The 15,310-nt window shown below is 45.8% G+C and overlaps 1 long non-coding RNA gene across 1 annotated transcript in view; it reads right to left on the bottom strand.

Annotated features, from left to right (window-relative positions):
- Positions 1–14,313: 14,313 nt before the first annotated feature.
- Positions 14,314–15,310, bottom strand: part of LOC147572620 (uncharacterized) — a 38,704-nt gene continuing 37,707 nt past the window's right edge. Inside the window, exon 2 of the long non-coding RNA XR_015246336.1 lies at positions 14,314–14,857. This is a non-coding gene — a long non-coding RNA (uncharacterized LOC147572620). The remainder of the gene's footprint in view (positions 14,858–15,310) is intronic.

The raw sequence follows: 15,310 nt of genomic DNA, 5'->3' as shown, positions 1-15,310 counted from the left end.
TCTCTATCATTTTGCAACTGTCTCAATGATTTACAAGAAAGAAGACAATCTGCAGAAATGTATAGGCTCAGTTTCCTGGAGCCCTAACATCACCTTCCCCTCCATAGTGATGTGGGGAACAAAGGCAAGAAGAAAATGTAAATTAAATTAAATCTCTTTATAACCTGCAGCCCATTGGCAAATACTTGAGATAGAGTATAACATTTCTCCAGGAACTCCCTACTGTCTTAATGTTAATACTTTGCTAGGGGGAAAAACAACCTTAGGTTGGCAATAGCTAGGCCTCCAGTATCTTATGAGTCCTCTTTAGCATATGAACGTCCTTTTGGAAGTTTCCCCTTGCCTTTACCTCCCCCAACTCCCAGGTATATAATCAGTCAATCCTCACAACCCCAGTGCAGCTCTTGCTGCACAGGGGTCCTGTCCCTGTGCTTTAATAAAACCACCTTTTTGCACCCGATATCTCAAGAATTCTTTCTTGGCAGTTGGCTTTGAACCCCCACCACCACTCCAAAACCATATTAAAAAGACAATAACCATTGGATCTGGATTTGGAAAGGAAGAGAGAAGATGAAATTTTATTCCCCTCTGGGCTCAGAAAGTAATCTTTTCACAAACACTCTTAAGGAGTGCCTGGCTGGCTCAGTGGGTAAGAGCATTTGACTTCCGATCTTGGGGTTGTAGAATTGAGCCCCATGTTGGGTGTGTAGATTACTTGAGGCTCTTGAGAAGCCTTCTGAGGTTTAAGAAATTCTTTAACTTGACCAAGGAGTGACAGAGACCTGAAAATCACCTATAGCTTAAGCGGTCTTTTTAAATTTTAATTAATTAATTAATTAGTTAATTGGTTAATTTTCTCTTTTGTCTTTTTTTTTCCTCATGTGATCTTATTTTAAAAGGTAACTTTAACAGTATTTTCAGAGTAGAAAAGCAATTCAGACAGGATCACTAGGAGGAGTATTCCAAAGACAGAGGGAAGTGGTAGGAGTTATGTCAGTCTTGTGGCCTGTTTAGGTACACGTTTTCAAATGCTTTTTGCAATGAACCTTTTTTTTTTCCGTGTTTTTTTTTTTTTTTTTTAATTTTGAGAGAGAGAGAGAGAGAGAGAGAGAGAGAGAGAGAGAGAGCTTGAGTGGGGGAGACAGAAAATCTTAAGCAGGGCTCCATCCCATGACCCCGGGATCATGACCTGAGCGGAAATCAAGAATCAGATGCTCAACCGACTGAGGTACCCGGGTGCCCCTGCAATAAATCTTTTAATGAAGCTATTTTGGAATTTTGAAACCTTTCGGAGCCTCTGCTTGCCAGTTAAAGCAGTTATCCCATTCTGCTTACCTTGGGAATCCTTGCTTTTGAGTGCACTTTTTAAATGGATGATCTCATCTAATGGAAACATTCCCCATAATGGCCATTGTAATTCCACGTTGTTTTCAGTAAATTTTTTCTATTTTGCTAGTTATCTGCAACTTCTGGGATGGTAGTTTTTAGACATAAAATAAGCAGGTGTGCCAGTGATAGGGAAACATCTGTTACAAGATGGCCGACAGGACTGATAGGGGAATTTCAGTCCCTGCCTGAAGACTCCCCTTCCTGGTTCTTCTTCCCACCTTGCTTGTTGGCACCACATTACTACTAATGAGGAATGCGGAAGTAACAGAGACTATAAATTGGCCCCTCTGCTGATGCTCGGGGCTCAGATCTCTGGAGAATGGTCTCCTGTGAGCCCACCGGTGTAAAACAAACCTCCCGCCTTCCAAGACCTCCGAGTGCTGCTTGGTTATTCTGCCAGGTGACCCAGACCGGTTTCCATAACACCAGAAAGTAGTTTGCTCAGTTCTGGATCTGAACAATCCCATTTCTTTTAGCTAGGTCTTTGGGATTCTCAGAGCCAAAATAATACCTACGAGAGAGCTGCTGTGGGGCTGGTGATTGTGCGTGTCTTACGGTGCGCCTCATTGTATGGAATTTTCTTGAGTTTGGTGAGTGACCTGGTGTCAGTTTAATCCATTCTGTGACAGACTTAATCTAACATGGGAGTTTACTTGAGGTGGCAAGCTCTGTAACAGGTCCTGAATGCCCAACATGTGCCCACCAACTCTTGCAACTTTTTGGCCTCTGAGATCCCAGCTAGCAATAGCTGAGTTTTATTTACACAAAACAGCACAAGCAAGTGCACCTCAACATACTAGCAATAATCAAAATCTGTCACTACTGGGGCACCTGGATGGCTCAGTCGGTTAAACATCTGACTTTGGCTCAGGTCATGATCTCACAGTTTGTGGGTTCAAGCCCCATGTTGGGCTCTGTGCTGACAGCTTGGAGCCTGGAGCCCGCTTTGGAATCTGTGTCTCCCTCTCTCTCTTTGCTCCTCCCCCACTAATGCTCTCTCTCTCTCTCTCTCTCTCTCAAAAATAAATAAACATTAAAAAAAAATAAAAAAAAAATCTGTCACTATTGATGAGGGAGCATAAGGCAAGCTGACTGGCTGCTGCAAACATCCCCCACCCCACCCCCAGGTGGGATATGTGTGATATTCCTCTGGCACTTAAACCAATGGTTAACTGATAGAGATCACTGTCATGAAGGACCTAAGTCTCCATCACCCCTCGAGAGTGATGTGGGAAACAAAGGCAGAAGGAAATGGCAGCTAGAACTAAATTTCCTTACAATTTGCAGCCCATTGATGAATACTTGAGGCCAGCAGAGTAAAATATTTCTCCAGGAACTCCCTACTGTCTAATGCTAATGCTTTGCTAGGGGGAAAAACAACCCTAGCTTGACAATAGCTAGTTCTCCAATATCCTGTAAGTCTTTAGCATATGAAAATCTCACTGGAAACTTCCCCTAGACTTTCCCCTGTCCCCCAACTCCATAGTATAAAACCAGTATCTCCTCATGGTCCCGGAGCAGCTCTTCCTGCCCATGGGTCCTGTCCCCATGTGCCAATAAAACCACCTTTTTGCACCAAAGACGTCTTCAAGAATTCTTTTTTGGCCGTCGGCTCCGGACCCCATGAACCCCACTATCACCCCAAAAACCTCATCGACTATGGACTGGCCAAAAGGAGGCCATGTGCCCCGCCAGCAATCCCCAGTGTGGATTAAACCAGCAGACTCCCTTCAGGGGGAGGTTAGATGGGAAAGAATTGCAGGGGAAAGGTGAGATGGTAGACTGAACCAAGGGCTAAGGACTGATGCTCTGTTGCAGCCTCCCGTCAATCTCAGCTGACCCATTAACTTCGGACTGGAAAGCCAATTAGAATTAGATTTGTAGCTTGAATGCAAAAAACCAGAGCTGAAATTGAGAGGGGCTTACCAACAGCCCTCAGAAATGGTGAGAAAGACAGTGACCTCACAAGGGTTCTTGGGGTACCACTCCTGTGTCTCCTGTTACCCCCACATGCCATCAGAAGTTCGCTTTGGAAATAGCATTGTCCTGTTAAAAGGACAAAATTCAACAGAGTGAATTTGAAGATCTAATTGTCTTTATTATGTGATTTATGAATTGATCAGCATCCCATCTAGCAAGCAGAAGGGAGCTCTGAGGAGTTGTACAAAACGGGAGGTTTTTATAGAAGAAGGGTGGGACAAGAAAGTTATTAAAAGAAAAGAAATGTTATAGGCAAGGTTGCTTTCCCTTAGGGAGAGGAGCAAGGGGTTTCCAGCAGAGTACTTCATCTTCCTCTAGGGGACAGGGAGGGCTTATGTGGCAGACTCACGGATGGTAATGGAAAAGTTCCTGACCTGTTAAGACTACATTTCTGGGGGAGATTGAAACTGCAGTTAGATTATGCGAGTCCTCTGGTTTGGGGACTTGGCCTAAGAGATGCCATTTTGGGATTGTGGTTTTCCTTTTTAATACTGTGTAGAGGGTGTAATGCCTGAAGTTCCGAAACCTCCCACAAAAGTCCACCAGAGTAGTAAGTCAAAGCCAAGCGGCAAGGGTCGTTTATTGTAGGTTCGAACCTGGACCTCTGCGCACTCGTTGCCGGTGACGCTAAGAGGTCCCGATCAGGGTTGGTACAGCGTTTTTATAGACAGAGACAAATAGCACAGGGGAGGTTTCAAATTATGAGGGGCCTGATTAGTTGATTTTAAAGTAAGGACATTTGTTGTTTTCTGATTGGGCGTCCTTTGTCTGTCCTTTGGCGGGAAGGCTTTGTCCGTTACTTGTGGCGGGAGGAAAAAGGGGGAAGGGGTAGAGGGTAGGGTAGGTGGGGAATGTGCTAAGCAAGCAGGTTTACAGAAGCGAGGAATGCCGGTTAGTTTATGTACAATTACTCATTCCATTACCTATCAGACTACATTTAGGAAGGTTTACAACCCATTCTACTACACAGCGGGTTACATTCAGGAAGGGCTTCACAACGCTCGTAGCAAACAGCAAGCAAAACAGACTTCTCAGCAATTGTATTTCTTATCAAAGATCCATAATAAGCAGAAAAGAGAACCTAGCTTTAAACTAAGGCAGGGCTGTCATTTGGATTGTTCCTTTCAGAGGGGTGCTGTGTCTTATGACCTAGAAACCATCAGAGACAGCGTGGGGAACTCACGTGTGAATGAGGTTGCTTAGTGTAAGAATACTGGCTTTGTTAATCAAGGTGGCAGCTGATGTGAGGCCAGGAGCTGACGGTCAAGAAAGAATTCTTGAGATGTTTTTCGTGCATAAACGTGCATTTATTATAGAATAGGGTCAGGACCTGTGGGCAGAAAGCTGCACTTTACCTGTATAAAGCTGGTGGTTATATGCTTAGTGTTCAAGGGGGACGGGACATGCTGGGGGTTTTAGATCATAAAAGTCTTCTTCATATTTCTACTCATAAAACTACTTTCACAAGATTTCTCTGCTGCTTATCATTTAGCTCAACATTAACTATGGGTGAGATGTACAGGCAGTCAGGAGATCCCGTAAAAATGTAGCAGCCAGTGCCTGCTTGATCCTTATTGGAACTGTGTAGGCTGTAGGTCAACTTTCTGGGCTAAAGGTGAACACTTTTGTCCTTCTACCCTTCATCAGCAGCTGTGGTCACCACACATAAGCATGGGGACATGCTCGATGCCACAGGGTCTAATTGGCATGAGAAACATATGCCATAGGTCATAGCTGAGAGGCAGAAGGTCACTATAGACGAAATGGTTTATCAGTGGGCTGCAAGCGGTAAGGAGATTTTAGCTACATTTCTCTTGCCTTTGTTTTCCTCATCAATTTTGTCTTTTAGAAGATTCTACATATCAATCAAATAATGCATTCCCTTGTCTCTGAGAGGCTGGGAATACTCTTTTAAGGTTGCCCCTTAAAATGGACTTACCTAAAACAAGCCTTCCCCAGAATAGTGATTGTAATTTCCAAATATCCAAAAGTTCACCCACTTTTCCAAAAAAGCACAAGAGCCTGGTCCAGGGAACAGGTGGAACCTACTTTGCCTTTGGAGTCCTCAAAATATTTTAATTATGAGGGGCCCCATTTCCCAACAGCTGTGCTAAAACACTGCAAATTATGCATTTGCCCCCTTTTTGAACAGGATGGGTAAATACTAGTAAGCTTCAACAAACAGCAACAAAAGAGTCCTCACCAGGAAGGGTGATGAATTCATAAAAAATGGATCTCGAATAAAGCCTGAGAGCCCAAAAAACAAAAGGAGCTGAGTTAGAAGCCCATGAGAGACTTTCCCTCAAAGTCCAGGGTCAGCAAGAAAGCAGTGAGCCAAACAGGCTCCGTGGGTATCTGTCTCTGTGGGTGCCTGTTGTTCACCAGCCTCAGAGTTGTTGGCGGTTTTCTCTGGATCTCATTTCTAGGATACCATTTAATGTCAACCTTAAATATAAAATGGCCAGTTATTTTCCTAGCAAGCTGAGTTCATTTGGGAATAGCAGAGGGATCGCAATTCGGGACAAGCAAACTATGGCAAACCATAGGCAAGTATGAAGATGTTATGCCCAGAATTCGTGATCCCCAAAGACCACTAGGGAGCCGAGTCCGATGCAAAAGCAAAGAGCCTTTATTCGAGCTAGCTCGAGCTCAATCCCCTACCTGCACCGACACAGCGGTGAGATACCAGGGAAAGAGAGCGAGTTTCAAAAGGACAAAGGTCTTATTGGGGCCTAGGGGCAGTTGGTGAGGTAATGGCTATGGCCTCAGCCGATTGGCTGGGGAAGGGTCCTGGGGAAGGGTCCGAGTCCTGTTAGGCAGGTGAGGGGGGGGGTTACTCAAGGGGAGGAGGTGTGGTCAAGGTGAAGGACACAGAACAAGATGGAGTCAGCTGGCGTAGGCCCGCCCTTTCAAAGAGACGACTGGAAGGTCAGCTTTTGTTAGGTTTTAGGAGGAAACTGTTGCAAGCTGTTTTGAATAACAAACAGTTCATTGGAGAAGGGTTTGAGGCGGTGATGTCCCATTGACTGCAAATGGTGGGCAGTGCCTTGTTGCTGGGGCAGGGGGAGATCTTTTCTTCAAAGTAGGAGATACATGTATTTGTGAATTATCTTCCCTTTGCCTGTAAGAACATGGCAGCTCCCTCTTCAGGGCTCCTGATTTTTTTTTTTTTTTCTTAATGTTTATTTTATTTTTGAGAGAGAGAGAGAGCACGAGCAGGGAGAGGGGCAGAGAGAGAGAGGGAGAGAGAGGGAGACAAGAGGATCCCAAGCAGGTTCCATGCTGACAGCAGAGAGCTGGGTGCAGGGCTCAAATTCTGAACTGTGAGATCATGACCTGAGCTGAAGTTGGACGCTTAATGGACTGAGCCACCCAGGCGTCCCCTGACTGTTTTTAATGAGGTTTCCTTTACTCATTTTTATAGAAGTACTTGGCGTCTGCCCAATTCCAAGCCCTAGCTTGTGCCCTAGCGGTGCACATATTACTACTGAAGACGAAGTCAGAGTAATCTGAATGCCTTGCAGGACTGGGCCAGGTGGGCTGGCTGGCCTATCCTCCAATAAGAGAGACACCTGGGAGCCTCCAGTTACCCCAGAAGCCTGGGATCCCCAGACAGCAACTCCATATGGATACAGACTGCTGCCCATCCAGCTGCTTCCTCAGAGTGAATTTTGATTCTCAAGGTTGGGCTCCTTCCACCCTTAAGGCAATGTAGGTTCGTGGGGGTGGGCCTTAGCTTCAAAAGCCTGGAGGTCCCCGGCAGCCAAGGGCTGCTGCAGGGATGCTCACTGCACGTGCACGAGCAGAGACATGGGTATCCAGGTTCCTAGAACAGGGTGTTCAGGAAGAGGATGTAAAACAGCCAAAACGTTTATTTGTGGTTTTATGGATTGCAGTCTGGGAGGCACTGAGTTGACCCTTATGGAAAACTTGCTCTGAATTACAAAAAGGGCGAGCAAGACAAATCCACAAGGTTATATAGCTTGTTTTGAAAGAATGATTGGTGGGGGCCGACTTAAACTATCTAATACACAATTGGCTGTTTAGCTAACAGATGTTACATTGTCTCTCTTTCCCTCCAAAGTAGGAGGATGTGATCCAGAAGGTAGTGGAGTGGCAACTGACAAAAGTCAAAAGTGCACTGTGTTCTGAGAATTGAAACAGGAGATGTGCCTAAGCCTTTCTTCCTCAGTATCCTCCAGATCCTATTTTGAATGACTCTCTTAGCAATGCTTACTTAGCTTTGGAATCTTTTTTCACAAGGTTGAGTATCAGGAAAGGCTGGGTCACAGGAGGGAGCTCTTGGGGGTACCAAGTGTCAGCCTAATCCCAAGGTCTGCCGACCTGCTAGGGATATTCTTCCTACAGAAGTGCTGTAGGTGTTTTAACTGCCTTTACAGGCAGGGGCCAGGTGGGCAGGACAGGATATCCTCTGTTAGAAGACACCAGAAGTCCTGGTTCCGGGAGCCGCTTGGGACACCTGCAGACAGCAAGTCCACATGGGGACTGGCTGTCATACATTTGCAGTTGCTGCCTCAGCAAATTTTGGAAGGTGGGCTCCCTCCATGCCGGAGGCTGTGCAGGTAGTTGGGGTCTGCTTGGAGTTTCACAAGCTTGGAGGGACAGGTCTACCAAATGTCAGCCTAAGGGTGTATATGCACATGTGTAGGCCGTGCAGGTCAGGGTAGCGAGGGATTTGGAAAGGCAAGTGTCGGATAGCCAGGCCACAGAAACACCCTATTGGGGTTCCATGGCAACTGCCAAACTGTAAGCCTTAACCTACACAAATGTGTATCTTCCTCCTGAAAACAGAGCTGGAGGACGCTGCACTGGCTTGTCCGAGGGAGCAGGGTGAGCTGGCTGGGGAGTCCTCCAGTAACAGATACCTTGCAGCTCCGGTTGCTGGAGAAGCCTGGGACCCCATCAGGCAGCTGCTGTAAATGGGGACTGACTATTGACAGTTTAAAGCTGCTGTCTGAGAAAGGTTTCCTGGAGAGGGCTCCCTCCAGCCTGAGGTTACTCAGGTTGGTTGGAGTCAGCTGGAGCTCTGTAGGCCTGGAGCGCCCCCTATGGCCCAAGGCTAGCTGATGAGGGAAACTGCAAATGTGTGTGCCCTACAGGTCCGACTAGGCAGGGACCTGAAACAGGGCAAATGTTGGGAAAGCCTGGGTCACGGGGTGGGCTCTTGGAGGTCCATAGCATGTGCCTAATTCCAAGCCCTAACCTACTCCGACATGCATATTCCCCCTGAAGGTAAAACTGGGGGATTCTGGATTGCCTTGCCAGGATTGGGACAGGCAGACTGGCTGGAGTGCCCTTCCCCTAAAGACGCCCGGGAGCCTTGAACTGGTAAGCTGAGACCCCGTCAGGCAGCCAGTCTAAATTTGGAATGTGTTTCTGGTAAAAGCTGCCGCCTCAGAATGATTTTCGAGGTTGGGCTCCCTCCGCCCCGGAGGCTGTGCAGTAGGGGACCTGTGTGAGCTCCACGGGCATGGACGATCCAGGTAGCTCAAGGGCAGCTGACGGGTGCTTAATGCACATGCGCAGGCCGCACACTTCAGGGACGCCAGAGACCTGGAAATGGGCGAAGTCGCGAGAATCCAGGTCTCGATAGTGGACTCTTGGTGTCCATGGCATCAAACTAATTCCAATTCTAACCTACATTACTGCACATACTTTTGTGGAAAGTAATGCTAGAAGAATCTGGACTACCATGCCCCGGCAGGGCTGGGGATTGGCTGGGGTAGCCTTGGCTGACGGACACGTGGGAACCTTGATGGCCGGAGAAGCCCAGACCCCTATCAGGCAGGCAGCCTGGGTGAGTGGGGGCTGATTACCACCTCAGAAAGATTTTCAGGTGATGGGCTGCCCCCACCCTGGAGGCTAAGCAGGTGGCTGGGAACAGCCTGAGCTCCACGGGCCTGCAGGACCCGCGCAGCCAAAAGCCAGCTGCGGAGGTGTAACTGCGCATGCTCGAGAGACCGGGGTCAGCGTAGCCGGGGACCTGGAACAGGGTCATGCCCGTGAGGCCAGATCACAGGGTGAGGGTGTTGGAGGTCCCTGGGGTCTGCCTAATTCGAACCCCTAACCTGCGCGTAGACCGTCTCCCCTCGCAGGCAGAGCTGGAGGAGGCTGTGGTGCCTTGCTCGTGTTACGGGAGGGTGGGAGAGACATTGGTCCTTGTCTCATGGAGTCGAAAATCTCGGGGACCACAGAGAGTGAGGAAAGCGATAGAGTTTCTTGAGAGAAAGTATAAAGCTCTCAAGAATGAGAGGGGGTCCCGACTGGGTTCCTGCCAAGGATTTTTGTCCCTGACTTTTTATTGGGGCCTTATCAGAAGAAGGTTTGTGAGATTTCATGCACGGCACCCAGCTCAGGTAGGTCGGAAGCAGGTTCGTCTCATCCTCTTTTTTTCCCCCAACTCCAATGCCATTGTAGCTTGGTCAGCCTCCCACTTGCAGCTGCAGTCTGCCTCCCTGAAGGTCCCTTATCTCTCTCCCTCTCTAATGTTAACCCTTTCCCTATTCGCTAGGGCTGGATTTCACGAGCTGGCTGATACATCTTCCAAGAAGAGACGCTTGGGAACCTTGATTACTGCAGAAGCCCGGGACACCAGCAAATGGTAAGTACTCATGGGGACTGACTGTCACCCATTTCAGTGGCCTTCTCAGCCATCATGGGGTTGGTGGGGTTCCTCCAACCCTCCAGGGAATACAGGTGGTTGGGGATGAGCTTTACTTAGCTCCACAGGCCTGGAAAGTCAGTACTGGCCAAGGGTGCCTGACAGGGTGTGGACTGTTAATGCCAGGTGGCGCAGGTCAGGGTAGCCAGGGACCTGGAACAGGGTGGTTTGGGTAAGGTCAGGACATAGGAGCCTGCTATTGGGCGTACCTAGTATCTGCCTAATTCCAAGGCTTAATTTACACAAAAGTGCTGATCATTTCTGATGGCTATTTTGTTTAGGGAGGCAAGTAAAGGCAGAGATTTTGGCTTTGCAACAACGTATTGTAACACTGGTTCAGTCTGTGAATTTCACATGCAAGTTGCATATAGGATAATGTCTTCTAATTAGCCAATAAAGGAGTAACATATTCCAAACCAGTGTTAGATTAATCATAGTATTGTTCTGGGCAAGGAGAGATGAAAGGACTAAAGTCCAAATATAGTTGAAGTTGTACCTTCATAGGAGTTGGTACTTGGGAGAGGTGGCCCAGCTGACCGGGAGCTGAAGTCCAGGTGCCAGTGCAAAAATAAAAGTCCTGTGTTGCTAGAGCACATTGTTGGGAAACATGGTCACCAGTGAAAAAGGTGGCTTTACTCCCAGGACGGGATAGCCCCATGGTCTTCAAGGGCTCTTTCAGATCAGCAAGTTGTAGCTTTGCCCAGAAGGAACACTGTCAGTCCTTACAAATGCTCAGTGTTTATAGTCCAAATGTCCCTTGCCATAGTTGCTTTTTTTTTTTTTTTTTTTTTAGGATTTTATTTGTAAATAATTTCTACACTCAAGGTGGGGCTCAAACTCCTAGCCCTAAGATCAAGAATGGCCTGTTAGTTGGACTGAGCCAGTCAGGAGCCCCTGTAGTTGCTTCTTGGTATGTTCTTACTGATAAGCCCTAACTGAGGTCCCTCAGCAGCTGAGTGACTGGTTGAGGAGATGGTGACACCCTGACACAACTTACTTTATTCTGGTATTGAAACAGTTATATTCCTAAAATAAACTTTTTTAAGTCTTTGTCATAAACGAGTGGATTTGAAATCATACCAAGTACACAACAATCCATCCACTCTGTGATTCCAGCCACTCACACACTAGTTCATACTAAGGGTCTGATGTCCTGCACAAATCTAAGCTCACAAAAAATGGGGCGCCTGGGGGGCTCAGTCGGTTAAGCGTCCGACCTCAGTTCAGGTCATGATTCAAGGTTCGTGAGTTCATACCCCGCGTTGTTCTGTGCTGACAGCTCAGAGCCTGGAGGCTGCTTTAGCTTCTGTGTCTCCCCCTCTCTCTGCCCCTCCCCTGATCACGCTGTCTCTGTCTCTCTTAAAAATAAATGAGTATTAAGAAAGTTAAAAAAATTTCTTTAAGCTCACAAAAATATCTATCCACCCATGATTGTGTATCACTTGTAATCTTTTTTTATTTAAAAAAAATTTTTTTTACATTTATTTGTTTTTGAGAGACAGAGAGACAGCGTGAGCAGGGGAGGGGCAGATTGAGAGAGGGAGACACAGAATCAGAAGCAGGCTCCAGGCTCCGAGCTGTCATCACAGAGCCCGACATGGGGCTTGAACCCACAAACTGTGAGATCATGACCTGAGCTGAAGTCGGACGCGCAACCAACTGAGCCACCCAGGTGCCCCTGCAATCTTTTTTTTTTAAATTAAAAATGTTTTTCTTTTAATGTTTGAATGTTTAAATGTTTAATGAGCTGTCAGCACAGAGCCTAATGTCAGGCTCGAACCGTGATGTCAGCCATGAGATCATGACCTGAGCTGAAGTTGGAGGCTTAACTGACTGAGCCACCCAGGCGCCCCAATATCACTTGCAATGTTAATCACAATCATATTTTGTATTTTTCCTTGGACACCCATTCTTTTACACCATAGTTTAATGACCAGTTCAAGTAACCATAGTCCAAATATGAGGATGACCAAGAACTCTTTAATATGGTACCATGGCCAGTTGCCAGATGACCAAAAGTTAAGCTTCTTGAACCACCTAGTTTAACTTCTTTGACAATTAGGTTTCCAAAAAGATAGGTTTTATAAAGCTCCCAGGGCTGTGAGCCTGCATAACCTCGTACTGTAACATCAGAATTCGAGACTGTCAAAATTTTAGGGATGCAAGTTTTTGTTCTCTTTTCAATTCTTGCAAAGTTATTTTCACTTCAGTAGCCTCGTCTTCCAAATGTGCCTTTATGTGTTTTAAGTTTTCTAATGTACGATTTACATTTATTAGATTAATTTGAATATTTTCAATGTGAACTATGTCTCTGTTTACTTTAATCTTTTTTTCTATTGACCTTGAATAGCATCTTTTTCCTCGTATTGTCGGATTAATTCCCTGTTGTGGTTTTACACATTCCATCCTATTGTATTTTTACTGTATTTTTCTCTCAACTCCGGTAAGTTAGGGTGAGGTTTGCCTTAGAGCATGCTATCCTGGTCCAGTTTTCCATATTATACATAACTGGTTGAGGAGGCATCAAGGCTATCATCATAGGTATGTGTACTATAGGTATATCCAGAGGTCTAGCGGTAATAAAGATTGGTTCCATTCCAACAACATATCCTTAGGAACGTGTTTTCCATCTGTCAGAAGGGGGCTTTCTGTGGCCTGTAGGCTCCACCCTCTCTTTTGACATTGGGAACCGCAAAAGTGCGGCACCTAATGTCCTGTTTCCTTCTTTAAGTGCCAGTATTCTAGTTTCACAGTTGCTGCAGGAATCACAGCCATTAGGGTCTGCTAATGTGGCATCTACTCTTAGTTCTGCTTGGGTCGTCTGTTATCTCAGATGACCAGTATTGCCCTGAGATGGTAGCTGTTCTGAGATAATTCCATATATCAACCAGTCTTAACTGCAACGATTGACAGTGCACAGTTGGAGAAACATCTCTATTTTTACAAAAAATTTTAATCTTTATTTTTGAGAGAGGGAGACAGAGTATGAGCGAGGGAGGGGCAGAGGGAGACACAGAATCCAAAGCAGGTTCCAGGCTCTGAGCTGTCAGCAAAGAGCCCGGCGCGGGGCTCGAACTCACAAACCGTGAGATCATGACCTGAGCCGAGGTTGGCAGCTTAACCACCTGAGCCACCCAGGTGCCTTCAGGAACGTCTCCTATGGCATTTTTAGATGTCATTATGTTTAGTGTTTTATCCAACTTACTTTTGTCAAATTTCCATTGCTCTATTTACTTCCGTGTGAAATATGTTTAGTAATAAATTGCTAATTTTATCCATCTGTGTATACAGTAATGTATCTGGAGCTGCCATTGCTTGTGTGTTAAATTAAGATTGTTTTGTTTCAAAACTTCTAAAATTTAATGTGATTCGATTGATTTAGAATTGAGAGAAAGTGACTGCCATTGTTCTACCAAGGAAACCTCTTACCAGTCCAACAAGGAACTGTAAGGATTTCCTTACTTTTAGTGAATCTGTTTTTGGCATAGGTTGTAAATTGAGCAGAATTTGGGGATCTGTATCTGGCTTGAAAGTCCTGTATGTCAAATTTCAAGACATAGGCTACTATTGTGGGTTACAATGACTGGGAGAGGTTATTAACATAGTTGCCCATATTCTTGGGGTAGAAATCTGTGGTGTGAGATAGAAGCCTGATGTCTATACCATGATAGGTAATATGTACTATGCTAAGTTTCCTGTGTGTCTTCTATACACATGACAAGATGTCCCTGTTTTTAAAGTCTGGACAGGGGCGCCTGGGTGGCGCAGTCGGTTAAGCGTCCGACTTCAACCAGGTCACGATCTCACGGTCCGTGAGTTCGAGCCCCGCGTGGGGCTCTGGGCTGATGGCTCAGAGCCTGGAGCCTGTTTCCGATTCTGTGTCTCCCTCTCTCTCTGCCCCTCGCCCGTTCATGCTCTGTCTCTCTCTGTCCCAAAAATAAATAAACGTTGAAAAAAAAATTAAAAAAAAAAAATAAAGTCTGGACATAGTGTCTGTGGATCTGTTGTTATTTTTCTTATAGGTGAATATGGATTAAACAGTAAGTTGGGAGTATAGTAATGAACAGGTTTTTTTTTTTTTTTTTGCTGATTTCTATTTAAAGAAATAATTGCCCATTTTGCATATTCATCAGATGCCCTTTTGTCATAAAATGCTAGCACACAAAGTGAATCAGGAATTAAACTGAGGTTATTTTCACAGAGACCCTGCCATGTGTCCAATGCTGTGCTCAATTCAGTAAGATAAAGGAAAAGTACAAAAGTCAGTACCTAGTCTTGGTGTATGTGCTGGGTTGTAATACCAAAATCCAGTTAGCAGTTCATGCCAATCTTCATCCTCCAAGTCAGTCTCTTGAAGGGAGTGTTGTTCATGATCCTTGTTGATTCTTGTGGAGATTGAAATGGAGGTTTCTACCGCTTCATCAGCTTCCCAAAGTATTTGGCTGAAGGTTTCCTGTGAGTAGATGGTGCTGATAATGAAGGGTGGTATGGAGAGGTGGGGCTTGGTGATGCCTGGGATGTGGGTGATGCTGGTGAGTCCTCGTTTTGCGGTAAGGTGACCAGGATGGTGATCTGTGAAGGAAGTAGAGGATGTCACAGACAGTGCACTTATTATCTGGACCAGAAGGTGGCGTTGCACTTTGGAACAGTGGTGCAGTGCTATTGCTGGCGGAAGAGTATCCATAGCAGCGATAAGTATGGTAACCAATAGTGAGCAGTAGGCAGCACTATGGCCAGCAGGCAGTACACGGCACTGACCCGCTTTGTGGGTCTCGATGGGGTTAAAGATACACAGCAGATTTTTGCCTGCAAAATAAAGATAATGTTGTCTGAGATTTTTAAAATAATTATCTACTTAGCTTACATTCTTTATTTAAATGTTTATTTACTTTTGAGAGAGAGAGCGCAGGGAGACAGAGGATCCAACGCAGTCTCTGCACTGACAGCAGAGAGCTGATGTGGGGCTCGAACTCACGAACCATGAGATCATAACTGCAGGTTGAAGTCAGATGTGTCACCGACTGAGCCACCCGGGCACCCCAATGTCCTATAAATGTTTCTTTCTTGTTGTTCTTGGTACTCAAGAAAATCTGTTGTTACTGTGGCCGTTACTGCCAGTATTCCCCTAAGCATGACTGCTCTGCACCAAGCTAGGCTAGGTTAAAGATGAGGCATGTTGATGGTGTTGTTCTTCATGTCTGAAATTTTTATAGAGGAATCAAATTATTTTATTTAATTTGATATAATATGATGTTTCCT

Source organism: Puma concolor, chromosome E4, assembly GCF_028749965.1.
Source record: "Puma concolor isolate L17-30 chromosome E4, mPumCon1.1.hap2, whole genome shotgun sequence".
Classification (NCBI taxonomy): Eukaryota; Metazoa; Chordata; class Mammalia; order Carnivora; family Felidae; genus Puma; species Puma concolor.
The sequence above is the reverse complement of the archived record's forward strand: the minus strand, read 5'-3'. Positions and strand labels throughout refer to the sequence as shown.